The 21,876-nt window shown below is 39.6% G+C and overlaps 1 protein-coding gene across 1 annotated transcript in view; it reads right to left on the bottom strand.

Moving 5' to 3' along the window:
• The window catches only part of LOC121894572 (metabotropic glutamate receptor 4-like), a 167,380-nt gene extending 146,181 nt beyond the window's left edge, over positions 1-21,199 (bottom strand). The window contains exon 1 of the mRNA XM_042407267.1: positions 20,817-21,199. The gene's annotated coding sequence lies outside the window, so the exon portion shown is untranslated. The remainder of the gene's footprint in view (positions 1-20,816) is intronic.
• Positions 21,200-21,876: the final 677 nt, after the last annotated feature.

The following is a 21,876-nucleotide window of genomic DNA, read 5'->3' on the forward strand; positions in this document are numbered from 1 at the left end:
GACATGTGTGTTCAAACTCGTCTACTAGAAATAATATTTATATACGGCAACAGCAAATTTGTTTTGGAGGAAACATACTCCCGCTATGATTATGTTTTTTATCAACATAATTAGGAAATTTTGCTAATTAATGTATCTGGCAGGTTGCAGAAGATTACATTGAACATATCAGTAAAAAGTTCAATGACAACATATTTCACTTGTTCTTCTCAAATATCCGCTGGTAGCAACTGCTCCATGATTAATGTTTTTTATGGTTATGTTTAGGGAAGGACCATGGTCTTTGTTAAATACAGGAAACGTCAACACAGACTTGAAGCAAACGACACAACATGTTTTGACATTAAACCGAAACCACAATCTTTCAATAACCTTAACTCAAGTCCTTTTGTTACCTAACTTAACCACAAACACCACTGAGGATGCAAATCGTGGTCTCTGGAGTCAAAGTCAGAGTTGAGATGCTCACTGCATGTCATACTGTGTGGCATGGATTTAAGAAAGTTAAAATAGATATATACACATTGTAGGGATGAATCTACTTTTGTGTTAAATTTGCACTCATAAAATGGGCACCACCTCCATTAATCAAATTACTCAGTCTCATAATCCAAAGCTGTAAGTTCCCCAAACACATTGACCTCTGGTTCTCTGCTCTAAAGAAACATTTACAAAGCTCTAGGGTAAAACTAATCAAACTTCTCTGAGGTTTTAAGGTAGGAATTCAGAGCATTACTGACTCACAGAATCAAAGATGACCCAGCAGCAAAGGAATTAATTCGAGCTTTTGTCCTCAGCTGAGCTCTAAACAGTGACTCAGCTTGGTTGCCTTCACGGCTACCCAGTAGGGGTTTTTGCTTGTGGTCACTAGGGGTGCCAAGCGGAGAACGAATCAGGCAATGGGTTCTTCAGGCAACCAGAGTCCCCATAACAAAGTTGTATGTGGGGAACTGCTTGAAAACGATTTTCTTGAGATAGCAAAGTTGGCTGTGATGTCCATGGATGAATCTTGATCTGTCGTCTTGAATGTGGCGGTTACAGCTCTGAATTTATTGTTAAAGATTAAACTTTCCTCAACAAAATAACTTAAAAAGCAAATTTGTTGGCTGAGCAAAAGTACATCAAAGCTACTAAGTATGGAAGAATGTCAAAATAAAGTTTGCTTTCATGTTAAAAACACTATGTGCAACTTAGCAAGAAAGAAACAAAATGTAGGGTAAGACTTAAACTTAAGAGACTACATGGTAACACACAAAGAAAAGGCCGGAGATACACAATGACAAAAGGACGCCGCAGTGATGTACGTGTTTCCCCAGAGACAGGAAAAGAAGAAAGGGCCAGACAATGGTCCCAGCAGGGAGGGATGTGTTTTGGGACGGAGGCTCACTACTTTTGTGCTAAAATGGTAAAACACCCCTGGTCCTATGTTTCTTTGACTAAATGGGTTCAGTTTAATTATGTCTAACATTAATGTGACCAGATTACATATGTTCAATAATTCACCATGACGCATGAATAATTAACCATAAGACATGAATTGCATGATACAATGCATCACTTAAACATTCAAAGAACACATGTTTTAAACGGCAATAATTTCCACAACATCATCAACTAAAATATAAAAACTTTAATATATAAAGTTGCACAACATTCCTCACTACTTTTAACGATCAAAAATAATTTCCAGTGTTAGCAGCAATTAGTGGTCACATTATATAGAAAAGACAGAATACAGTCTTACATAAAACTTACGCGTATAAAAGATTTCACTATCCATAGTCAATAGATGGCAATGTTGCCACGCAGTGAAGACTGTATTAAAATAAAATTCTATTGATTCAGTCATTTTGTATCATACAGACATGGGAGTTGATCCCATACAAGAGAACATTTGGTGAGTACTGCTAGCTGGGTTCCTGGGTAGTTAAACAGCTGATTCACATTAATTCAGACTTGGCTCAAACAAAAAGAGAATATAGAGAAATCGGCCTATAATTTATGACAGAGGTCTGGAGATAAGTGAAACCCAGAGTGAGGAGGAGAGAAAAGGGAGAGGTGTGTGTGTGTGTGTGTGCGTGTGTGTGTTAACACGGAGAGAGAGAGGGGAAGAGAATGAGAGATAGACTGAAGGTCGTGTCTTAATCTTGGTGAATTTCTTTATCCTGATGTGAAAAATTGCATTTCACTCTCTTAACTCAAGTCCATGTGAATGAGGAGTTCTCTTAACTCATGTGTTCTTCGATTCACATGACCATTTAAGTGTTGTGGTGTCCTGTTGTTAATTTTGTTATCTCTTCAGGAATGAAGTGAGAAGTTTCAAACATAACAAAGTTTCCAGTTCTTTGAGAAAGCAGGACTCATTTCATCTGAGTCATTTCACGTTGTATTGTGAGTACTGTGTACTCTGCAAGAGTTTCAACACAGCATGTCTTTGGTTGCCAAATCAGCTGTTGTTGGACATGTCTCTTAGTGTGATCTTGGACCAACGTTTTGCATAAACAACCAAAGATTTCACCTTGTTTCTTTCATGATTGTCAATTGTCTTCTGTAAAATCACACAGTGCATAAGGGCTTTAAGTTAGAATCTGTTCCAATACCAGAACTAAACCCTGCTAAAATCTGGATACAAAAATTCAGATAGAAAATACTGTTGTGACTGGTGGTAGGGACTATCCTGACAAACAGGATGGTGGGAGGCCAGCCTAAGCAATTCCATTTCATCTTCTGAGAGAAGAGATGGGGGCAAATAAAAAACAAATATCAGAAGATTTCAACGCTTCAGCCTACAAGCAAGAAGAATGCACACTTGTCTGAACTCCGCAGCCTATCATAGGTCTTAACAAGTGTGTAATTGCTATGTGTCACTTTAGAAGATAGCACAACAATACAATCACAAATGAGATTATCTGAATGTAAAAGAAAAGGACACTGTTAGAGGAGCAAGATGTCTCTTCCAGAAAATAATACTGCCTCTCTGTCTGCATTCATGTCACAATTCAAACATCAGTTTACACTGCCATGCCTTCACAAGTTGCCCTCAACACTGTAACAAGTCTTCAGGGGCAGGAGAGAAGGATGTCACTGACAATTTCATAGCGTGCAAAGCTTGGCTGCTAATGAGATTTGTTTTTTCTACAAGTAAATATAACAACTCATTTTCTATTCAAAAATCACCTCTTCAAAAAGCAACAACAACATGGCCGTGTTTCTGATTAGACTTATTGTCTTTTCCTTGTTATGCACAGCTAAATCGACTGTCCCTAATTTCTCCATTTATTTTTCACACAAAAAATAAAGTATGGTGGAATTTTGCCAATTTGTGACATTGTTTTGTTTGCACTGCCATTAGAGTCTCTCTGTGATACGTTTCTAATATTTTCTCCTTTTTTTACTAAAAACAGTTTTGGTTAATGGGCAATCTTTTGATGGTGCTTACAGCCTCATCCCACAGTGGTGTGAGGACATCTCCTCTGACCACTTAATCAGGTGCTAATTAAGTGACGCGTGTGTCGGCCCTAGGCCTTGTGACTATCTGTGTTGGCCTGCCTCTGCTTCCCTCTTTCCAGATTCTCCCTGATGGTTTGGTCCCTCTCACCTCATTGAGGGACTGGTGTTACCTGCTTGGAGCCTTTATAAACTGGGTGATTCCAAGATGGCTCCCTCTCTCTCCCTCCTGGAGGGCTTGTACCTTTTAGGCACTCATTTTGGTTTTGCTTGGGTTTGATTGTGTTTAGTTTAGCCTTGATTCATGTTGCAAATAGTTTAAGTTAGAACCCACAGTTTCATAGCACCCAACACCCATCCTTCATTACTGGCTTTACACCTCATAGTTTGCTTCCGTTGAGTTATCTTTAATAAATTATTTGTTTACTTAAGCTGTTGCTGTGTGAACCTCCCTCTTTTGTTATGCTCCTGAACGAGCCGGGCATGACACACAACCTTATGATTAACACACAAATTTATGATTACTTTTTCTTTTCCCATCCATAACCCATTATGTCTGACAAAGATATATTCAGAAATCAATTTGGAGGATGGCACTATTTTGTCAGTATCTGAAGTAATAACTAAATAAGGAAATGACTGTGCCTGAAAATCAATTTAATTTTAAAAAGTTAGCACCACTTATTAAACTGCCATCCAATTTGCTGTGATGAGTGTAAACGTTTAACTATACAAGCATATCAACTGCAGCCTCCACATGCAAAACAGTAATGCTTGTGAATATGAAAAGTGCTTCTTATACAAAAACTAAAGTGTACCTGATGAGATATGTATAAATTCATGAACAGGTGTAATGCGTTCCATAAAAACCTAAAATGGTCTTTCAGCATTAAGTCAGAGTGATTGCAAATTATTTTTTAGATACATAGAAACAGTCACACTGCAGTTTCAAATATATGAATAACACTCAAATACAAAAACATGTATCCAGAATAACAACTGTGATAGCAGTTTGCATTTTTTGTAATAAAATAATAAAATCTCAGTTTTTACAAACTTTGTCATGTATGACTGTCCTGACTTCTAAAAGCCAGATCTAACTTTGAATGACTGTATGGGTATCTAGGCTCTTCGGGATTACCTATAAAGATATTTTGACCATGTTAGCATAACACTTACAGTTCTCCAGTTCTCACCATACAATGGTGATAGACAGTTCTGCTTCCCTAAAGCCAAAGCTCATTTCATAATGTGACAGAAATATGAAGCTGACACTGTTGCTATAGAAATGATATAATATACTGTATAATACAGCCACACTAGTGGTGGTAGCTGTATTTAGGCACAGCAGTGCTTCAGACTAGTTGCATAATAATGTCAGCATGCTAATATACACACAATATTAACACGCTGTTGATGTTTAGCAGGTATAATGTTAACCACATGTATCATCTTAGTTTAGCATGTTAGAATTTCATAACCAGCACTAATCATAAGCTGGAGCTGATGGGAATGTCATGAGTTTTGCAGGTATTTGGTCATAAACCAAAATATTGGACACATTAAATTATGCTAGAGGAGATGTTTGGGCGTCAAAATTATTTCAATTCATCCTGAGGTGAATAAGAATGTGTGTGCCAAATTTCATGGCAAGTGATGTAATATTTGTTGAGATATTTGACTCATAACCACAAATGTCAGCCTCATGGTGGCACCAGAGGAAAAGTCAGGGGATCGATCAAATTCATTAGGATTCATCCCCTGACCATCATGAATGTCTGCACAAAGTTTCATGACAATCCATCTGATAGATGTTGAGATATTTGGTGGACCAACTGATCAACCAACATTGCTGTCTGTAAAGCCATGTCGTTAGCATGCCTAAATTAACTATCGAACTGTTCATACTTATATACAATAATAAGAACAAATCTTACTAACAGCCCAAGTAGAACTGTTCAATGTAACTGTTTATGATTAATATTCTATGTATAAGTCAATAATCCACTTTGCATGTCATAAGAGAACACTAATGAAGCACAAATTGATCAGAGTTGCCATTAAGACAATAACTTGTACTGAATGGTCTCTGTGAATGCCAGTAAAAGCTGATGACTCCACATATGTTGCTACAACTGTGCTTTCTTTCCTACTAAGAGCATCGTCATAAAAAACAGCATAATGTGCATGAGTCCTGCCTCACTTACATAACTCCTTTAATCATATTAAAATTGCATTTTCCATATGCATGTTTACATGATATGGCCCTGGGACTGCTGAGGCATCTTAACAGATGAACAGAATAAATGTGCATTGAATTATAAATGTGAAAAACTTATGTCCCCCAAATGTCACCTTTTCAGTTTTTTGTCTGTTTAATCATTGTCAATCTTACGGGACTTCACAATGATAATTATAAACATTATTTACAACATTTAACTGAGAAAACAAGGACAATTTCTCATTACAAAAAGACTTTGTTGAGGACACAGATATTTATACCTCTACTACCAGGGAGACATGAAAACAGAACGAAGATGTCTTCTTCTTTTTCTTTTTTTTCTTGACTACCATACATTTTTGAGTCTATTTTGAAAGGGTACAATTTTCTGAAACCAGAGAAAACTGTGGAGTCCTTCCACTGACGTTAAAACATTATATCAAAGATGTCAAGGCTGTCACTAAACATCAGTAATATGTTAATTTGGCCATTTAAAATTCTTTTCATCCTCATTTATTATGTTTTTAAATGATCTGATGATAAAATTCCATTAGGTGAACCAGTTGTTTTCCTTCACATGCCTTCTCTTACACAAAGCACCTCCCAAGCTTATAAAATACCCAGCAGGATAACCAAGGAAGAGGGAAAAAAAATCAGTGTAATTGAACACTGTGTGGTCACTGCAATAGTGGGTGTAGGTACAGTTCTACAAAAAAGGATAACGTGCGTCAGCAGCATTGTGCACTTACATGAGCCAGTGGTGGCACAGCTGAAACTGAACAATTTTCAGAGTCTGAAGTGTCAAAATTTGATGATACAAAGTTTCAGGGAATGAAACCTACAGAGAGCAAAGGAAAAGGAAGTGTCACAGACAGATAGCACTTTTTCTGAGATCCTAGTTGTCATAGAGATGGTAGTAACTTGTCGTAATGTCAGGGTTTGATGTTGCTCATTAGGCCGGTAATGATTTGTGGATATATTGTAGGTGTGGGAGCTGTGTCTCATTTGAAGCCATACGCTGGCAGCCAGGGTACTACAGACACTAGTGTTTACTGAGAGATCCAAGCTATTTTATTTCTCCTAATGTCATAATTTACATTCCGCTAGTGGGCCCTAATGGATCCAACGCTTCACATCTTATGCTTTTGTTCAGCTGAATAATCACTGGAAATGTAGTTTTCAATCTTTTGATCACACAGCACATTGCAATTGTGTTTATGATAGCATTATTATTAGTTGAAGTATCAGTATTAGTACGACTATAATTAGTATTGTGTGTTGTGTTGTGTGTTTTTGGACTCATGATGGAACATTTATAGCAGGTAGTTCATCATTTTTTGCTTGTGATGAGCAATTGTGCAAGATTCTGGCAGGGGATTTGCTTTTATGCCACACAGTTTTACTCCTTAACTTCCTAACAGATACTGAACATCTGTCAAAAATTCTCAGTGGTATGACAGTGTGATAACAAAAATAGTCAATATGTCAGCAACAGTATGCATTATTTATTCAAAATCTAATGGGGGTTCTACATTTAATTTTGACGCTGCTGGACAGCGGGGAAGATTTTCATTTAAAAATACATTAGTTGTATCAGTCACAATCAGGCTGCAAGCCAACGCACCACCCAATGTGACGGAAACCACGCTGATTAAACCTGTTTACCCAAACTGAATTCTGGTGTTTGGTATCCACAGTAACGAAAAATCACATTTGAATTTTAAAAATGCTTGCTAATAAGCAGCAATTGAGTGCTATGACCAGAGAAAACCGGACTCAGCAATGTGTCTTTTGCCAGGTACGAGTTTTTGCTTTTCCCGTCCTTTTGAAGCAATCACACACCGGTCAGCATTGCAGTGTGCAGTTTAATGACTTCTCAAGCCATGATTTCTGGGAACTGAACTTTAAATTGTCGAAATGGCTACCTGACGCTGTCATTTGGAGTTTTAAGCAATATACTTCCACATATTATATTTTTACTGCAGCATCTGCAGTGTTGACAGCTTGTGACAAGATTCAAACTGTTTTTAATGGGAGTCCTCCAATCCTACAGGGAAAGCACGTCTCCCTGTAAATTTCTGTGTGCATCATGGTGACATACAGAAGTTCTTAGCACATGAAATCATATAGAGTTTGGGCCCCAAGGCCTCCTGTTCCAGCCCCTGTCCTCTCCCTTTGACATTAAGACCAGAACATGCTCTCTCTGAGGAAAAGCCCAGCTTCTGCCTTTTAATGAAAGGTGTTCATCATCACCTTGTCAGCAACAGTGTGTGACTACGACAGGTTGACGCCACTTAGTCTCCCTAAGGGGAGCTTCCGCTGTCAAGCAGAATTTGCAGTCTTGCCATTTTACCTTGACAGACGAACCAACCTGGACAGGACAGGAGCATGGGGGCCACATAATGGGCCCTCCAGTTGTCTTCTCCTTAAAAGAGGGATTTTGGATGCCATTTGTTTCTTATTTGAGTCCTTAGCTGCATCTTGTTCTGCTGTGCTAGTCATTCTGTGTTTACACCAACATATGAATCAGAGCATTACTTTCACCATCATTCATCGCCTACACCATCACATCGCAATCCTCGAAAGGCCCTCAAAGGTCAGTGCGGCGGAGATGACCGGTTTCTCTCTTGGCTGCTATGAGCGAGTGCCTTTGCTGTGCCCCAGTTCCCCTGCTTGACTGAGCCCTGATCGCAGGCGTAAGGGGGGTTACAATAATGCTAGCTGACATCCTGAGAAGCTGCGATTGCTTAGAGGGCTTTGTGGGCGGGCTGGGTGGAGGGTGTGGGTGGCGGGGGAGGGATAGAGGCCTTGTCTCACAAGGACCTTTAACAGCCTTTTAAAAGCTCTGAGAGGGCCGGCCTGACGCCAGCCACTCACAGGAGAGAAATCGCTGACAGAGCTAAAGGGAGGGAGGGTGGTGGAGAAGAGGTGAGGTGGGAGCGTGCAGCAGTTCCTGGAATGCCTTTGGGTTCATCACGTTGTCCTGCGATCCCTGCGATGATCTAGACATGCCAAAACCTAATCGCCCTCGCTGTAGTCACTGTGTAATTACAACCACTTGCACTAAATAATTTACCAGAAGCAACCGCTGAAATAACATCCAGAACTCATGGAATGCACTTCTGCAAGCTTTTCCGCCGCAGCCTATTACACCACTTTAGTCTCTGTTGGGTAAGCCTAGCCACTGAGATAGAAACATCCTGCATTACCATCTTATGACCTGGTACCACTCACAGAAAAGTCACACAGTGCTGTGTTTGACCTATAAAGGTTTGACTAAATTGGCAAATACCATGCTCTGTGCAATTGAATCCTCTGTTTCTGTGGACAATCATCGCCAGACGGAAAAAAGACATCCAAAAAAGAACACTAAAGTCCTAGGAAGCTTTATTACACTCATTTCTTCAATAACTCCCTCAGACTTCCAGTTGTGTGCCATATTTCATCTTGGCGCTGAAGAATGAGTTTTCTGACAGTGAACATGAGAAATGCAAGAGACTCAATGGGCACGGCTGGAGGGGGGTAGCCTACCCACAGAAGATCACAGCAGTGGCGATGAATGCATCAGAAAACACTGCTGTAGGCGAGCATAAATCAACAGTGCCTAATGTGAGCCTTTGGTATGCATGATGTTAAATAGATTGTGAAAATGCTCTTTTCATGACTAAGATGGAGCTTTTCATTAATCCTAGAGCTGAACCTGCCTCCGCAAAACAACGAGCATCCCTCGGGGGGAAAGACAAAACACCCACGGTGGGCTAGAGGGATCTCAGCAGAGCTCTCATACAACTCATGGACTCACTCTCTTTGCATCCACCCCCTTAGCTGTGCGTGCATTTGTGATTTGCATGTTTGTAGATACATGTAATACGTCACATGTGTGCTGTAATAAGTGTCAATCTCATTGAACATGTATCATTTTGTGTGTGTATGTGTCTGTGTGTGTGCATTTCAACACCATGCACATATGCTTTTGTGCTCTGTGTGCAAAGTGTAGGTGGATGTGGTTGAGACAGATATTTACAGAACTTAAATGATATTCTGCTTTTTATATGTGCATGCGCAGCAGTTGGTCAGAGGAGATATAGGTTTTTTATTTTATTTTAGGAAGCCCCTGTTAATGATACCCACATGTTGAGGATTAAAGCAATAGCATGCAGATTCAGTAAATATTCACGTGTGAGTGCTGATAACTCTGCTCAAGCAACTTTTATTTGCTATGATGTGAAAAGTACTACAGGAATATCTCTGCTTGTTCTGCTCTGCTCTCTGCTTGTTCCTCCCTCCTTGCCTTCTCTCTACCTTCCTTCCTTCCTTCCTTCCTTCCGTCTTTAGTTGTATCATCCATAAATTAAAAGTGAACTTTAAAAGACAGAAGGTGTTTGCAAACACTTACACATTAATTTGCAAAACTAAATTGCAGTGCTGAAATTGCAATTGAGATATATTATCACATAAATTGAGTTATAAGGTAGACTTTGTGTGCCTGCATGTACATCAGCACCAACAATTGCAAGTTCTGCAATTCACTTTAATATACCATTGTCACTGGTACTTGTAAATTGTATACTGCAGATTCAAAATAAAACAGATTTGTTTTACTGTCAAACTGTCATCCTGTCATGTTTTGTTAAAAAGAAGGGATAGACAGTTTAATCAGCCTTTGCAAAGTTAAATGAATCACCACAGGACATCAGAGGATTCAAACTTCGCTTTGGTGCCCTTAGACACTAATTCTGGGACACATCAGCCATATAGCGGCTATAAAGCTTTCTTCATGTTCTGTCGATTCTCCAGCACCTGCACCACACTAATCTCATCATAGCAAGCCCAGCAATCTATTTCTGAGCAGAGCCATTTTTTTGAATCAAACACCTTCCTCCCAGTCGGCGGAGTGTGACTGTGAGAACTGGAGCTGTCCCCAGGTAATGGCCCAGGCATCCATTTGTAATGCTGATGTCTAATCCAATAATTGCAGCCCCTTTATCAACACCTGTGTTGATAAGTGATGGCTGCATAGAAATCTCGTCTGCTACAGAGGGAGTCGTTGCTGAAACTAATCTAAACCCTGCATCTACTGTCATTAGAACTGCAGATTTTTTCGTGCAGTCCCAAGTGGGAGTGAAGCAACAGAGCGGCAGGACTGCTATGAGTACTGCATCTGCAAGGCTTCATTATAAATTACTTTAACTACCTGACCTGAAATCCAATCAATAAGCAAATGTGTCAAATGGATAGTTTCAAGTCGAGTTCAAAAAGTGGAATACACTGTATAACTCAGATTTGTGCCCATCATCCGGGAAGACGTTTTGGACATATTTCATTGCACTCACATCCTGACATCGGTGTGTGCACTGGGCCCCTTGGACACCAATCTTTGGGGACGTGATTCCCACTAGAATGGATCCTATTGTGCCCATGACTGCAATAACTAGAACAAAGGCAACATTTTAGAGTACAAGAGAAGCATTTAAACCATATGGATTTGTGACAATAGGCTAATCTGGTGGTACATTTTGAAATACACTGGCTGACAGATTAAAGAAAGACTAACATAAAATGTCTTTGTAAGGTGTTGGGGTGCAAAGATTCTGCAGGTCTCTGAAAGCCTACTGGAGGGAACAGATATTGCATCACTTGATCTTTTGATGACAATAGTGGAGATACAGGTCTAAGACTTTGCTATAAAATCTCCCATACAGTAGGTGTTCATTTGGGTAGATCTGCTGACCGTAAAGGCCAAAGCATGATTCATATCATTTTCATCAATAATCTCTGATTCACAAGATTATGACACATGAAAGGTTTCATTTGTTTTGTCCATCATTTGTTTGGTTGCAAACCCATTCGTTATCTTCTAAGATATTGGGATTTAAGGTAAGTGGTGCATGTGGTTGGTGATTACAGCCATATTTCAGTGGATATAAGATTCACGCATCCCCCTTGTAGGCTGTGGTGGTTGATCAACCAGTTCATTGTTTTCGCTTCAGTGTGATGGAAAACATGGGTGAAGACAGTGTCATGGAGTATTTCCCTGGTTTCTGGAGGTTCACCAATTTTCTGGTTGATGCTTAAGTGCCCCCCGCATCAGTACCTGTAGAAAGCTAGCTAGTGTGATTACTTATGTTTTAGGCCTGGAGAGCTTGCCTCCTACTTCACAAATCCGTGTAGCCCCAGTTGAGCCCCCTCAAGCATTTTAGTATTTTTTTTTTTATTTTTAAATACAGAGATGTGTATGTATCCCTGGCTGTGTGCTTGTGTGTGTCTGTGTAGGGAGAGTGAGGGGGGTGTTGTCTGATGTGTGTGCGTGGAACAAGAAGATGCATGCATATTGTTGGCCACTCAGTATTTTTGCAATAGAAACATAATCACTAAGGTTGTGATGATAACCAGCTCGTTTTACACCATGTGTGCACAGTTAACAGGCATAGACTAAATACATTGCACTTCTCGTTGTGGCTGCACTTTGGATATTATTAATTTTATTTCTGATGTTGTGATAGCCATTTCATCTGAAACATTATTACCATTGCACAGTTGTCCAATTATACATATGGAATAAATGCAGTTCTTGTTGTTGTCGCACCCTAACTCTTGTATTGTGTTGTTAATTGCGGATGCATGGGTGCTGTCTGGTGCTATTTTGTTGAATATTCTTTGGCCAAATTCAATTAAAAACTACATTTATATCGAATTTGCTGTGTGCCATATCTGCTTTTATTGAAAAAATGAGAACTTCCTCATAAAGTTACTCTATTTTCTTAGCACCCCCACATATTGGTCAAGCTCCCCCTTAGCACCGGGAGAGAAAAAAATCCTGGCACCGGCCCTGTTGCTATCCTTTCCCTCACCACTGCATGATCTAATATTGTGTTTGAGATGTCAAGGTTGGTGATGATAGCCTGTTTGTCACAGGTAATAGGGATCATCTGTATTTGTTATGTGTTTGTTGTTGTTGTTCCTCCACTCATGTATTCAGGTTTTCCTTTTATATGTTACATACTTGTATACAAAATGTCCTTGAAGCTGCTCTAATCAATATTTTTATATTAATAAAAGATCAAATGACTGTGTATGTGAAAGGGGTTGTTTGTAGTGACTCTGCAATCTCACCAGCTCTACAGAGCTTTTTAGCAACATTGTTTCAGTTGTTCAGCCTGCAACTTTATGGTTGTGGTTTAGTCTCAGCAATCTAATCAGTGTTGTTTCCAGCATCAACAGGCAGCTGTTGATAACAGCACCAAACAGCAGACAGATAAAGTTAGCAACTAGCTAGTGAACATAGCAGAGCATTCAGCAGCTAAGGCACCGGATATTTCCCTCAGGAGTTGGTGGAGAACAAAACAGAGCAAAAAGGCGAGTGAATATTGGAATTACACTCATTAGATGGGCAGAAACATGACTCCAAATAAATGCTTATGTTGCTCCATGTCTGCTCAATGTATAAATAAGCCACTGTGTGCTAACATGTTCACCATATCAATTTAATAAGGTGGTGTCCATGTTGTGTTTCCAGCTTGGAAACACTAAAAACTAAAAAACTAAAAAACTAAAAACTAAGTGGCAAAAAAAACGTGTATTTGCTGTTGTTGTTTCTACCTTTCTGCATTGACATAGACGCAGACTCCAGAGTGTGTCAGTACACCATGACATCACTGTTGGATATGTTTGCAGGCGCAATACAAAACAGTTACATACTGCTTTTCAGCCTGCTCTTAAGTTACTTTTTAACTTGTTATGCTAAGTACTTGTTACTCTGGAAGGCAACAGTTTTTAAATGTTATCATGCTATTGCTATATCACAAAATGATTTTGGATTCACAATAATCATGTTTTTTGTACTGATAGACTGGGAGACAAGAGCACTAAAACTCCAACTATAACAGACTTAATAAACATAATAAACATAAACTCTGAATAAGTTAATAAATGTAGTATATTATATGGTAAATATAGTAATACAATATGTGTAACATAGTAAATAAGTTCCTGGTTTCATTTTGAAAAACTGAAGAAAAAAAAATGCATAAATTACCTCTAAAGATGCTCATCTGATAAGAGGTTTCAGGAAAAGTGAGCAAAAATATTCATAGGATATGTAGAGTGCAGTGCATCGTGATCACAGTGGACTCTAGCCTCTGTCCGGTTACACCCACATTAAGAGGTGGAAAGAGCTGAAGAATATTTTTTATATTACTAAAAGCACCTTGGTGGTGCTGTGTTGTAAAGGTTGTGGAGTGGAGAGATACAGTACATCTAAATATGAATAGCTCCTATACGTGACAGCAGCTTCTTTTCCTATTATTTCATTATGCAGGTGCAGTACAGGAGAAGCACTGAAATCAGCAAACATTACACAACTGTCCGTGAATAGCAGGAAAAGAAATCACAGGTGAGGTTTGTAAAATAGGAGGCAGCAGTTACTGGTAACATCGGCGCTGTCATAGCTCTTATTCTCAGCCAAGGCTCTTATCTCTGGCATCATTGTAAGTGTCACTTTTTCGGTGGAAAAGGCGGGTGAAATGAGCTCAACAGAAGAGTCTGCAGCTCTCTTTCATGGCAGCCATAATTTCATGTCAAGAAATTGACATTCAGGTGCTGCCTGTTAATGTATATATTCTCTTGGAACTGTCAAAGTCTATATGTTAATGTATTTTTAATGCATAAGGGGGGCAGTGGGAGGCAGAGGAGGAGGGGTGGTGGTTTAGAGGGAGTTTGAGGTAAGCTGAGGGTTATGGGAGGTAGGGAAAGGTGTAATATCAGTGATATAATTTATTTTATTTATTTAATTACTTGGTTTTATGTATGTTTGTTGAGTGGCTCATTTGTTTCCAGACCTACTGGTTTAATGAACTTCTACCTCCACTCTAACTTAAACTTTGAACACAAAAAGCAGTTAAAGCAGTTATAATACATATTTTTCATAATAACAATCAATCAGATGACTACTTGTATGTGAAAGGTTTTCCTCATAGTGATGAACCCACAGAGAATTATCTCCAGACTATGCAGTTCCCCTCAGCTTTTTAGCATCTTTCAGCTCCTTGTTTTGGTTTTCCTGCCAGTAACTTTACTGTTTTGGTTCACTCTCACCGCTCTTATACCTTTTTTTTTCTGGCGCAGCAGGCAGTTTTCATTCAAAATGCTCCGTTATATCCATTGTATGCTAGTGATGGGGGAAACCAAGCTTTCTGAAGCACTGAATCAATATGAAGCAATTGTACAGTCTATGACTGAAACTAGTTCACTGTTTGGAAGGATTTGATACAGTGAAAATGGCAACATCTGCTGAGAAACTATTGGTATTGCATCTGTATGGCTGAATTAAATCTGAGACCATGATGAAATGATCGGTCAGAATATAAGTGGTTTGGCTGCTTTCATTATTGTTATTTTGTTTAATAAAGTCTTAACTGTTCAAACTAATCACTTAAAACTACTACTCTGTTTTTAAAGGGGACCTATTATGCTTTTCTTTATTTTCAGTCATATATATAATGTTACAATGTCGGATGTTCATATTAAACATGGCCAAAGAGTCAATTAATGAGGTAAACGTATGTAGAAGTAATCCCTGTGAGCAAAATGCACTGGTTTCAGACTGCTCTGAACACTCAAATTCCTACATTTTTTTCTACAATCAGCCTGAGCTGACCTCAATTTGTGACGGATTTCTTTACATGGTCATCTGCTCCAGACATAGCATTTGAGTTCACTGCTCCGCTTCGCTAACATTATGGCATTTTTTCCATTGTTTTGGGGGTAGTCACACCAAGCCATGACTGGAGTCCAACTGGCATGCTTTGAGTGTTTTTCCATTACACAGCACAGTAAAGTAAAATAAGTAGTTTACCTGTTGGAGGTGTTCTGGTCATCTGCAGCTCTTCATCAAACATCATCATCACTGTGGCTGTTTCTGCTTGTACTATTCCTCCCTGCATTATTTCTAACTGATCTGCTGAACAAATAGCTCCAAAAATCTCTATATATTGCTGTGTCAACAGGTTTTTAGCACCGCTAATAAAGCTCTGCTAATTTGGTGAGGAACACTTTTCAGTAAAGCAGGAAATGTTGTGTTTTCATCAACAGTAACTTAACATGAGAGATAAAGAGATAGGAGCTAAGACTGCCTGTTAAGAGACAGAGGCTGAACCGAGGGGCTGCATAAAGAGGCAGCATAAGATAAATATGGAGTTTTTTTTAAAACTTTGAATCATGCAAAGCTACTCTTGTGGAGTCCCATAATAAAAATATATAGCTGGAAATGAGCATAATAGATCCCCTTTAAATAATAAATGTGGCAGATTGAGATGCACACCCTGTATCCAAAACCAGTGCGACATCTCTCCGATACGAGTGTGACGTAATGAGGCCTCATTTTGGGTAGTCACATGATTTTTGGTGTGGTGAAGCATTGAAACATCTTGCCATAATATTTTTTCTTTGAAAAGTTGATACTGTGTCATGTAGTCTGCTTCAAGTGTAACATCACTACTGTACACGACCAGCCAAACACCAAACAAACAAAGTTAGTGACTAGCTGGTGAACATGGTGTAGCATTTAGCACCTGAAAAGCCTGATATTTCTGTCAGAAGTTGGTGGACACTAAAAGCAGAGCAAACAACAGAGTGAATATTGGACTTTCATGCACAAGGTGGCCAAAAACACAACTCCAAATGAATGCTAATGTTAACTCCGAATCTGCTGCATGTGACAAATGAGCAACTGTAGGATAATAAGTTTGCCATATCAGCTTAAAAGGTGATTATATAGCAGTGTTGTTTTTATAGCTTGTTTCCTTTTCTTGTACCCAAGAAAACTGCAGGTTTAAAGGTGAAATTTGTTCTCTACATTGTGAAATATCAACAGTGTGTTATGTTCAAAGCATTCCATGATTCATTTTATGATTATGCTATTTCCTTTTTGTCTGCCCACTTTCCATCCGCCTGTCTCATCTACTTCTATTGCAGATAATGGTTTACTACAGTTGTGGTCTCCCAGACAATACCCCAAGAAGAACCACGTGGTTGTTGATTTCTATCAAACATGGGCTATTCAATACAAGTAGCTATCTAACTGTGTGCACACTTGGCTATATCTCTGATCTTGGCTGTCCCTTTTACTGAAAATGCAGTATGTTTCCCCCACTGCACTGTGGTCCGTTGAGGCCACTCTTAGTAGAAAAAGTGATACCTCTTCCTGTTCTATGATGTAGGCCCATTGCTCCCTGTATGGCTGTTGAGCACTGCAGAACTATAGTAAAAGCTGCTCCTCTTTTACACCAAGGGATACAAAATCTCACATGGTTTTCCTATATGGTTTTTCCCTTCTTATCAGTCATTTTCTTATTTTTATTTTTTTTAAAAAGTCCAAGTCTAGCAATTGTCATCAGTGGTTAAAAGGGGGGGGGGTGAAAAACCTTTTTCCATTGTAGCTGCACTGCAAAAATCTTGATGCATTATGTATTCTATGTTTGGCCACTTACCAAAAAGGGATAAGAAAATACATCACAAACAACAAAATGGTCCAAAATGCATGGTGCATAAGCAATAGTTGCTTTTTTCAGTAATAGATTGCTTTTAGTTGAAATTGTCACTTTAATAGAGGTGTGTATCTTTCATGCATTCCTTCCACTGATGTTGTAGGCATATCTGTGGTGTGAAATTATGTTTTCAAACAATTTTACCAGCTCTGTATGAGCGTAGTTTGCAATAAGGGGAAACACATAAAGCAAAGAAAATTTAGACAGTTTGAAAGTCCATTTAGGTACTTTTTGGTGATGGATAACTTATGATGCAATCATGCAAACCCTGTATGACTCTTTGAGTAAGTTAAAGAAAATACTTATTAAAAGATGTGAAACTCCAAGCGTGGTTTCATTGAACAAATAGACTGTTGGATGTAGGAAACATTAAATGAACTTGAGTAAAGGTGAATGTAACTTGATGACAGATTTATGTAACTTGATGACAGATTCACAGGCAGGAGGCAAGATGCTCTCGAACCCTAGTGTAAGATAATGTGTATAATCCACTGCAGGGATGTTAAGTGCACTCATTTCACACTCCATTTCACACAACGCTGCCCTAGGAAGAATCTGTGAGTATGATGACTCAGGAAATGCACAACATCACTCTTATGGATCTTTTTGTTGTTGTTTCTCCCCATTGTTAATAATTTGAAATCCAATCGTTTTTCCACACTATTTCAGAATTAATGATATGTCAGGAAAATAATAAGGGACAAATCCATGTTATGTATGAAATTCATACTAGTCAACAGAAGGCAGTATTTTGTTGCAATTTACTTCAAAAGATGTATTGCTGACATTAAAATGCTATTTGAAGGTCTAATTTCTACCTGTTGCGTTGTTTCTAAATTCACAGCCTAATGCATGAAAGTGAAATACTATAACATCAACAAGAAAATAATAGTGTCTGTTTATATGCGATATTATGTTACAAGGACAAACATTTAATTTCCATCCATCAACCTAAGAATAGGACATCCTCTCAGTGAGTGTAAATGGTATGTTGCAATACAGGATGCATGGTTGTCATTGATTCCCATTGATGTAATTTATACAGTACATCACATATCCATCTGCTCAGAGATCACAGACTTTGGTCATGGGTCATCTGGGGAATGAAATTTATACACCATAAACATATAAAATACAAAAATCTGACCTCAGAAGCTTAGGACAGAGTCCACTAAAAGCTAAAAAAAAAAAAGCCAACCACATGTGATCAACTCATGGATATTTCCAATGAAAGGGGACATTGTACATGTACTGTATGTGTGTATATGCGTGTGTGTGTGCATGCAAACATGTGCAAATGAAACATGAGGGCGTGAATTAGTGCAGGGATTTTTATTCAGTTATGTATTTATTTAGGTATTTACTCCTTTTTTCTGTCAGATTAAGTGACCTGTATTGCTTTCTTTTTTATTTTATAGAAAAAAAGAGTGAGCATGCTGTGTTTGTAGTGTAGCCATGTCTCTTATTCCCCCCTTCTTTACTATGGAATTGTTTGGAAAACCTCCCCACTGAGCAGATGGCGTCTGCCGGGAGGAGAAAGAAGCTGGAACCTGGGCTCTATACACTGCGCACACACATCTACCATTTCCAACACAAACCTTTATAAAGGGAACAACGGAGGTCTATCGGGAATTTAACCACGAGTCTGTTTTGGGAAACAGTGCACACGTTTGTTTATTGCAGTCTTGCTCTTGGATCCACGCTGCAGCTACAGTAAAAGATGTGGATAGTGGAGAGTCTCTCTGCAGATCAGTGAACAGGATCAAGCCCCCCCCTTGGAATGGTTTCAATCACTTTGATCATCATGGTTTCCATCAAGTGAATGTGATGTGTTCATTATATGAACCCTTTGCCAACAAAATGAAATGTAAAGAAGCATTTGTATTCACTGGGTAGGCTAATCTGCAGGATGCTGGTGTGTTCTCGTGTATTATTTAACACAGAATGAGGCAATGTTACAATATCTTGCTTACACTCTGGCCCATGACATATTAAAGAGAACTTAGCAGCAGGCAAACCAGGGGTCTTATGCTGAGTCTGCACTTGCTAAACTAACTCGAAGGACAAGATAAGCCAGGCAAAGCTTGGAAAAGTAAATCTAAGGCTGTTTGAATAAGCCCTGCGCCTCTCAGCCAGCTACAATCTACACACAGAGTATTCCTCTCAATCTCTCTCTGGGGGAGATGCTTAAGTACACTTTGTAGCTAGATCCAGGTAGGCTATCAGTCACTGCAGTTGTGAAGAACATGCCAACAAGAATAACCCAACGTAAGACATAAAATCTATCTCATGGGAGCTCGGAGGCTGGACGAGATTGAATTAAAAATCTCTCTATTGCTGAGTCAGACTCTTTAGATAATTACCCACTGATATAAGGAACATTTCCCCTCTTGGCTGTAAGTTCAGAGGGAATGCAGACAATGGCATATTTGGCTGCAATCATACCAGCCCCCCACCATGAATAGAAGCTATGAGAGTAAGATAACACAAAGCTAATCTCCGGGCCCACAAAAAGGCCTGAGGGAGAAGCCCAAGCAGTATTAACAAGTAATAGTATAGAAGCAGTATTAATACCATGGTGTCTTTGCATGTCAGGTATCTTTGCTTTTCTTGTGATCACTGACCACTACCTCCAGCCTTGTTTTATATGCACACGGACAACCCGTGTACATGCAAATTAAGCATAATATACACCCCTGTCAACAAAATAATGGCCTTGAAGTAACAACCATGCATGCCTAAGTAACCCATTAAAGTTTGCTCTGGGGTCCACAGTAGCAGTCTCACATCAGCAGTTCTACCACTGTCTCCAGCTTGGCTTTCACCGCCAGGAGGCTGCACATCTGCACAGCACAGTGACTGACAATCGATGGTTCACACACCGTTTGCCCCCCCCCCCCCCCCCCCCCCCCCCCCCCGCCCGCCACCCCCCTCCAACTCCCCACCCCACCACACACTCGCAAAACACCACCCAGCCAGGGTGCTTCCCTACGTGACTCAACTTGTTTCGGGGCTGACAGGGAGACACGGAGAGAGGCAGAGATGAGATAAATGTGGGGGAGCTTGGGAATGAAGAAGCTGCTGTTTGCATCCTGTTACTGGCATTCAGAGTCAAACTCGATTGTCTTGTGTTGAAGAAAAGAATTGTCCGTGATTTGGTCGAATGTGTGCTTTCAAAGCTGTAACTGTAATTGCATTAAAATCCTGTAGCTCCATTAGTTTTGAGACTGAGTCATTCTTTTATCATATTTTGGGAGACTTCAGGCGCCTCTGCAGCGCAGCAAGGCACAGAGCTCCACACAAAACGCTGCGCCTTAACGCGTAAAAACAATCAATGCACCTACAGTACTGGGCGTTGCACTCCTTGTTATAAGCAATACAGATATCTACTTTTCAAAACTGTGATAACATTATGAGCGATTAATTAATTGAAGAATTACACAGCGCTGAAATATGCAAGTTGCAAGAAATAGCCATGTTTTTGCGTGCATGCACCCCAATTTTGATTTCGCCTTAAGACTTATGTAAATTTATATAACGACGTTTTTTTTAAATATTTGATTGCTGAGATGACCCATTTTTGCAGCTTGGGTAGCTGTACTTACCCCTTTCTCCTGCCCACGAAGAATCCTTTTATAAGAAGTGACCCATATCCAAGGCAAAAATCGTATCTTGTTGGGTCTATCAATACGTGAAAGGGGATGTCCTGAGCAATTCTGGCTTTTCAAAAAAAAAAAATCAAAATCTAAACATTGTTTCTGAGTAGTATCCAAGAGGAATCCACACGCATTTCGAGGCTGCCTCGATCTCCAAAATCATTGCGAGCGCTGTCCACGAAAAAGTGGAGCTGAAAGTCTCAAGTCCCAACTTTGGGTTGTGTGAGAATGGGAAATAAATGGTACGTCCAGCAGGGCCACTTACTAATACTGCTCCTGCGAAGATGGGATCAGATTTTTACGGGATAATAGAGCGGAGATCCCACACCCGAGGCGAGAGCACTTTCCAGCTGATAGACGAAAGACTATATGCGCCGCGTGCTCTGGATGTGACTGATGTTAAACGCATCGCGGCACACCGCCTTTATCAGGGAAGAAATGCACCATCAATGAATGAGGGGAAAAGGTGTGAATGCCAGATTACAGCATGTAGTATCATACCACCGGCGCTTTGGCAGCGCCTGCATAGTCGAAGTGTGATATAAAGCCTGTACTTCCATTTGTTAAATCTTAACGTCGTTTTGGCCGCCTGCTGTCTTACCTTTCAGCAGACTTCAGTGTAGGGTTTTCATTTATTTTCCTCTGTGAAGTGTCAAACAAGCACAGACGATCACATTACCTCCCTTTGTATTTTTGTCACTTACAGTTAAATCTAATTGAACACATGCTTTTAAAATGTCTCACTATTTAGGGCAGTTAATGACTCTATTTGTTAGGAGAAATGTATGCTGCCAGATCATTTAGACTGCTATGACACGATGCAACAATTAATAGTCTACTGTCCAGTCTAATGATATTATGTGACTATCAGATTATCTGCAACGTGATAACGCGCAATCAATTCAATTTCAACGGTGCCAACAGAGGATATGGTTATTTCAGATATGAGGCTTCTGGGTCGGCTCAGGCGTTACAGGTGCTGTTGCGCAGCTTATGCAGCATGCTGAGT

Source organism: Thunnus maccoyii, chromosome 3 (assembly GCF_910596095.1).
Source record: "Thunnus maccoyii chromosome 3, fThuMac1.1, whole genome shotgun sequence".
NCBI classification, from domain to species: Eukaryota; Metazoa; Chordata; class Actinopteri; order Scombriformes; family Scombridae; genus Thunnus; species Thunnus maccoyii.